The sequence below is a fragment of the Erythrolamprus reginae genome, chromosome Z (genome assembly GCF_031021105.1).
Source record: "Erythrolamprus reginae isolate rEryReg1 chromosome Z, rEryReg1.hap1, whole genome shotgun sequence".
Taxonomy (NCBI): domain Eukaryota; kingdom Metazoa; phylum Chordata; class Lepidosauria; order Squamata; family Dipsadidae; genus Erythrolamprus; species Erythrolamprus reginae.
Window position 1 is genome coordinate 111838218 of NC_091963.1, and position 6079 is coordinate 111844296.

The following is a 6079-nucleotide window of genomic DNA, read 5'->3' on the forward strand; positions in this document are numbered from 1 at the left end:
AATTTATCTACAGGGCTGAAACAAATGTTTTTGGCATTTATGTTTATCTGGGTCCTGATCTTTATAAATATTAAAAGTAAATACTCACAATAGCCCAATTCAGAGATGTTCACCTGTAGGTTGTCGGTACTATAAGGGGATGCCCTTTTACATGTAAAAACCTTAGAATTTGCTGCCATTGTGGCTGTCAAATTGTCTAAAAAAATAGGAAAAAAAAGCTGGAACATGATATGATATTCAGTGCATCAAATAGAGTATTACCAGCCTCTGAGAAGGCTCCAGATTTCAATGTGTTCCTCCTGTTCAGAGCCCTAGAATAGTGAACACAAAGTAAAAAATTAAGCTTCACAAAAATATGGTAGGATCTGAAATAAATAGTTCATTCTGGAAAACTAAGCTGAATGTTAAAGTAGAAGGTACCAAAATTCGTGAAATAATTCAGAATTGATTCACAATAAATTGTGATTTGTTTCTTACATCACTTACAGACGCCATTTTGAAACACTGCTGCAGCTACGCTGTCTGTCTGAAGAAACACAAAATTTACACATGCACTCCTGACAATTCAAATAATGTATATATAAAGTTTTGCATTCGTACCATTACTATAGGCTGAGGGAAAAAAAGTGGTGCATTATTATTATTATTATTTATTAGAGTTGCATGCCGCCCCTCTCCATAGACTCGGGGCGGCATTGCTTTCTGGGTGATCCTCGTACTTTGCAGGAAGTGTTCAGTTGCAGATATTAAAGCCAAAAGTGGGCCCAAGCAATTGCTGAATCTGAGCAAGCTATTATTTTTTTCATACTGGATGGTAAATGTTCATAAAATAAATGAAACCAGCACTGAACTTTGATGTCGTTTATATGGGTGGGTCTTGCATCCGCATTATGCATCAGCAAGACCCCTACAAAAACCTGATACAATTTACAGTAGTGATTCTTAAAATTTGGTCATGGGTCTGCAAAATCAAAATTATTTGCCAGCTATGTTGTAAAACATATTTAACCCCTGTGAAACAACCATGAGGAGTGACAGCGGCATTTTCAGAGGAACAGACAAACAGCTTTACATGGATCTATTCCTGTGGCTGCTGGCATGGATTAGCAAGCTGTCTGCAGACAGTGGCATGTCAGCATCAGGAACATGGGATAGTGTGAAGTAGTGGGGTGCTGATAATGCCTGGTAGCTGTGGAGGGGCGGTCAATAACTACTTCAGCTTCAACCGCAACAACACAAGAGCACGCAACAGATTCAAATTTAATATTAACCGCTCCAAACTTGACTGTAAAAAATATGACTTTAACAATCGAGTTGTCGAAGCGTGGAACTCATTACCGGACTCAATAGTGTCAACCCCTAACCCCCAACATTTCTCCCTTAGACTATCCACGATTGACCTCTCCAGGTTCCTAAGAGGTCAGTAAGGGGCGTACATAAGTGCACTAGTGTGCCTTTCGTCCCCTGTCCAATTGTCTTTCCTTTATCTCATATATCATATATATTTTCTTCCTTTCATATATCTTCTCTATTTTTACATATTATCTTTATATATATTACTTCATGTCTATTCTCTTCCATATGTATTGTGTATTGTGTATTGGACAAATGAATGAATGAATGAATGAATGAATGAATGAATGAATGAATGAATGAATGAATGAATGAGGTTTAGCCAGCCCCTGGAAGGTGCAACAATGAGACAAGGCAGAAGTGAATTCTGAGTGAATTGCAGCATGCTTTCTATCCTCCATAGGATCCTCCATATCTGCACAGATCTGCATATCTGAACATATCATCCATATCTGCACAAAGCTGGATTTTCTTCACATAATTCATCTAAAACAGCATAACTCAATAGATTAAATGCAGAATCATTCATGATTGCCGAACCGCCCTTTATTAATCCAGATATTGAAACTACTTACAAAAGTTTTAAACAATTTCATTCTTATTTCATAAAAATACGGATTGGGGCTTTTTTTCCATGAAAAATTGTATGTTGTTTTTATGTGACTCAGCAAATACTCTATAAATGCATACTTTTAATTTTTAATGCAGTAAACTTAGATCATGGAAACAAAAGCCCTGGGGACCGTCAATTTTTTTTTAGATATACGCTGATATAGAGGCAAAAATTCAGAAAATCCCAAAGGCGGAAAGTTTACTTTTTCGCAGATATATCAAAAAAGCAATTATTAGAAAGGGCTTCATGCTCTGGTTACCATATGCCTAACTTAGCAGAACAAGCAGGTGAGCGGGTCATTGTATGAAGAAAAAATGACTCATTTAGAAAAAAGTGATATTTAAAGGACCATTTTCCTGTTAGGTGGTAACTGATCAGCAAGAGGGGACTCAAGTCTAAGTCTAAATGAATATTTGTTCAAAGTGAATAATGGAAATGATGCCTTTCCATTAAATAGAGTTCCTTGCAAACATCCCTTTGTACACTAAGGAGGGTAATGGGTTAATGTATGTGGATCCATTTTGTTTATCTCACCTGGCATCTTTCAGATATATCAGAATAGCAAGTTGTAGCCAACTAGGCTTTTTGCAGCAAGTCGAGCAAGATGGACTGGGGTCCACAATGAATTTAATTCATTCGTAGCCAACTCTGCTGCCCTTAATAGCCTAGTAAAATCACTTCTTAAAATATCTAATTCATTCTAAGATGCAGTATTATTTAAAGCAATAAGATCAATACTGTCAGGAAACAGGATTGACTTTTGATTTCTGAGGTAATAGTGTTTAAAAACTAAAACAGCATTATTAAAAACAGGTGGTCTGAGGTTTAGCAAATTAATAAGTATACCCACAAACTTCCTTCTTAGTTTCAAACTTTGTAAAATAGATAAATAAATAAAAAGTTGATGGAAATGAGATGAATGAGGTAGAGACTGGAAAGTTAGAATTCTCAGCAAGAATAGATACCATCATGGAAATTGCCTGCTTTAGGTTCAAGACCAACTTAAAAAGAATTCACATGGGGAGAATTAAGTTGAAATTTCATAAAATTATAGCCCTTGCAAAAATATTCTTTTTCTTATTGATCTGTAAGCATGGAAAGATCATGCAAAGAAAGTTCACAGTCTAGAGTGTCAGCTATTTATATGTTAGGGAAGATGGATTTATTAACAAAGAGAATTATTTTAAAAAACCAAGGTTCCTTACAACCCTCTCCATATTATTCAGAAGCTGAGTTTAAAAGGACTGTCATCTTAGAAATATTGAAAGCAGAGAGCTGTACCAAAACCAAGGGATACAACCTTATTGAAGCCTCCATGTTTGAATCTTAATAGTAAAACCTGGGAGCAGGGGAAAACTGCTTTACAATATCTGGAGATATCTGAGGAATATATTGGAACAAAATCCCAGATATGAGCAAGATTTATCATCAATGAAATTCTTTTCATTCTTTGAAAAGAAAGGCAATGAAATAGGGACACCACTGAATATCCACCATTCCATAATTGGGAGTGACTTCTCACAGCTACTTCTTAACTATAAAATATATCAAGGACTACATTTTACTCAAGGTATATTGGAAGGAGGAATGATAGAATCATGTGGCATTTCATATTTTCTGTTTCTGTGTACCATTTTGCCAGTTAATAAAACCTGTTATATAAGCAATAGGGGGGGGGGGGGGATCCAATCTATATTATAATTTCAAATCTATAATGAATCGACTTTATAATATGTAATATATAATATTGTGTGTATGTGACAATGAGAGAAAGAATGAGAGTGATGGGTTAAGTCAGGAATTTGTGAGGGAGATGCTGTTGCTTGCAAATAAAATGCATTTCAAAATGGATCATGTTAATCCAGTGAGATCAATGAGGTATTATTCTGGGCACTCAACTACTGTAATTGATAGTGGAGATATATAGCTAGCTAGAGCAACCTTGGCCACTTTCAGATGTGTGGACTTCAACTCCCAGAATTCCCCAGCCCAGAAACACTGGGCTAGATAAAGCAAGACTTCTTTCCTACCTACTGAATTTCCGAGCTTCTTCTTTAAGTTTTGCTTCCTCTTTTTTGCTGTCCTGTATTTTTATCCTCATTTCCTTCCCCACACAACATCTGAACGTCAAGTTCTAAGATTAATTTTCACATGAAAATTAGTAAATCTGAAACAATGCTAATCTTGAGCTGATTCCGGTATTACACACACCAGGTTACAAGGATTCCTCAGCAGTTTTGACCTGATGGTCTGACCAAAACCCTAAATAGTATAGCATCCTGTTTCTCACATGGTTAACCAGATGTGCCAACAGAACTTCAGTGCACTTACATAGGAGGAAATGCCCAACCATTATAGCAATAGCATTTAGACTTATATGCCGCTTCGTAGTGCTTTTACAGCCCTCTCTAAGCGGTTTACAGAATCAGCATATTGCCCCCAGCAATTTAGATTCTCATTTTACCCACCTCGGAAGGATGGAAGGCTTTCAACATTCTTCCATGATTGTATGTAATCTAACTTATGTGCTCAAAAATCACTTAAGCTACTACTATCATCTTCATATTTCATGGCATAAACTCCCGATAATTATGCACTTTAATTAATTATGCATTGTTTAAAGACCTATTTCCTTGTGCCATTGGCAAAATGTCTGACAATGCATAATAAATGGATGATCCTGAATTCTAGTGTTTTAGGGAAAAAAACACTTTGGTCTTCTACATTTTTCTACATTTTGCACCAGTTAATAAATTTGAAACCAATGTATACTGAACAACTATATCTGTCAGTCTTGGAGAAAGCAAGGGTTGTCTTGTGGGAGTGGTAGCCAACACGAGAGAAAGCACCAATACTGCTACCACTGATCTGAACTCTGCAATGAAAGTATCCAACAATGCCACATGTGACTGGTTTATGAAGCTCTGGCTTTCAACATCAATCATAATTCCTTGTAATAACCCTACAATATTGGGCTATTGAAATAATTTATACTGTTTTAACAACTATAATACAAACTATCCAAAGCAAGTAGTATAGGGTTTTCTGTCTAAGCAGGGGGTTGGACTAGAAGACCTCCAAGGTTCCTTCCAACTCTGTTGTTGTTGTTGTTGTTGTTGTTGTTATCTTATAAAGTTGTTTTTTGAGTTATTTCAAATGTTTTCAGAATGAAACAAAATAAACAATAGACTAGTTCAATACTATTGAAAAAGAAAAATAATAGGTCACAAAAGAAACCAGCATGGTTGTATAAAGAACTCTGACAATTTGAAAGACAAAAAGGACATATAAAATGTGGAAAGGGGGGAAATAACTAAGGCAGAATATCAGCAAATAGCCCGAGCCTGTAAAGATGAAGTGAGGAAAGCTAAAGTTCACAATGAACAAAGGCTTGCAACAAGAGTAAAAAGTAACCAAAAAAGCTTCTTCCAACATATTAAAAACAAGAAAAAGGTCAAGGAAACAATTGGTCCATTGCAGGGAGAAAACAGCAAGAAGGTGACAAGCAGCAGGGAGAAAGCAGAGCTACTCAACACATTTTTTTGCATCTGTCTTTATACAAAAGGAAAAAACAGCCCAACCTATCAAAAACATGTTTGTTTGTTTGTTTGTTTGTTTGTTTGATTGATTGATTGATTGATTGATTGATTGATTTTTATGCCGCCCTTATCCTTAGACTCAGGGTGGCTTACAATATGTTAGCAATAGCACTATTTAACAGAGCCAGCATATTGCCCCCACAATCCAAGTCATATTAGGAACACAAGTTAAAACAGGAAAGAAAATGGTAAGGGAACACCTGTCCACCTTAGATAAATTCAAATCACCAGGACCAAATGGATTATACCCCAAGATTCTGAAGGTACTGGCAGACGAGATCTCAGAACCACTGAACTATATCTTTTAATGATCCTGGAGCACCGGGGAATTGCCATAGGACTGGCAAAGAGCTGATGTACTTCTCATCTTCAAGAAAGGGAAAAAAAACAGATCCAGAAAACTAGACCAATCGCCTGACTTCAATACTAGGGAAGATTTTGGAAAGGATAATCAAGCAATGACTCAACGAACCTAGAAGCAAACAAAATAACAACCAAAAGCCAAGGTGGGTTT

General features: G+C 36.3%; 1 protein-coding gene across 1 annotated transcript in view; it reads left to right on the forward strand.

The window, feature by feature from the left end:
• The window catches only part of TBKBP1 (TBK1 binding protein 1), a 102842-nt gene extending 102046 nt beyond the window's left edge, over positions 1–796 (forward strand). Inside the window, exon 12 of the mRNA XM_070766998.1 lies at positions 489–796. The gene's annotated coding sequence lies outside the window, so the exon portion shown is untranslated. The remainder of the gene's footprint in view (positions 1–488) is intronic.
• Positions 797–6079: the final 5283 nt, after the last annotated feature.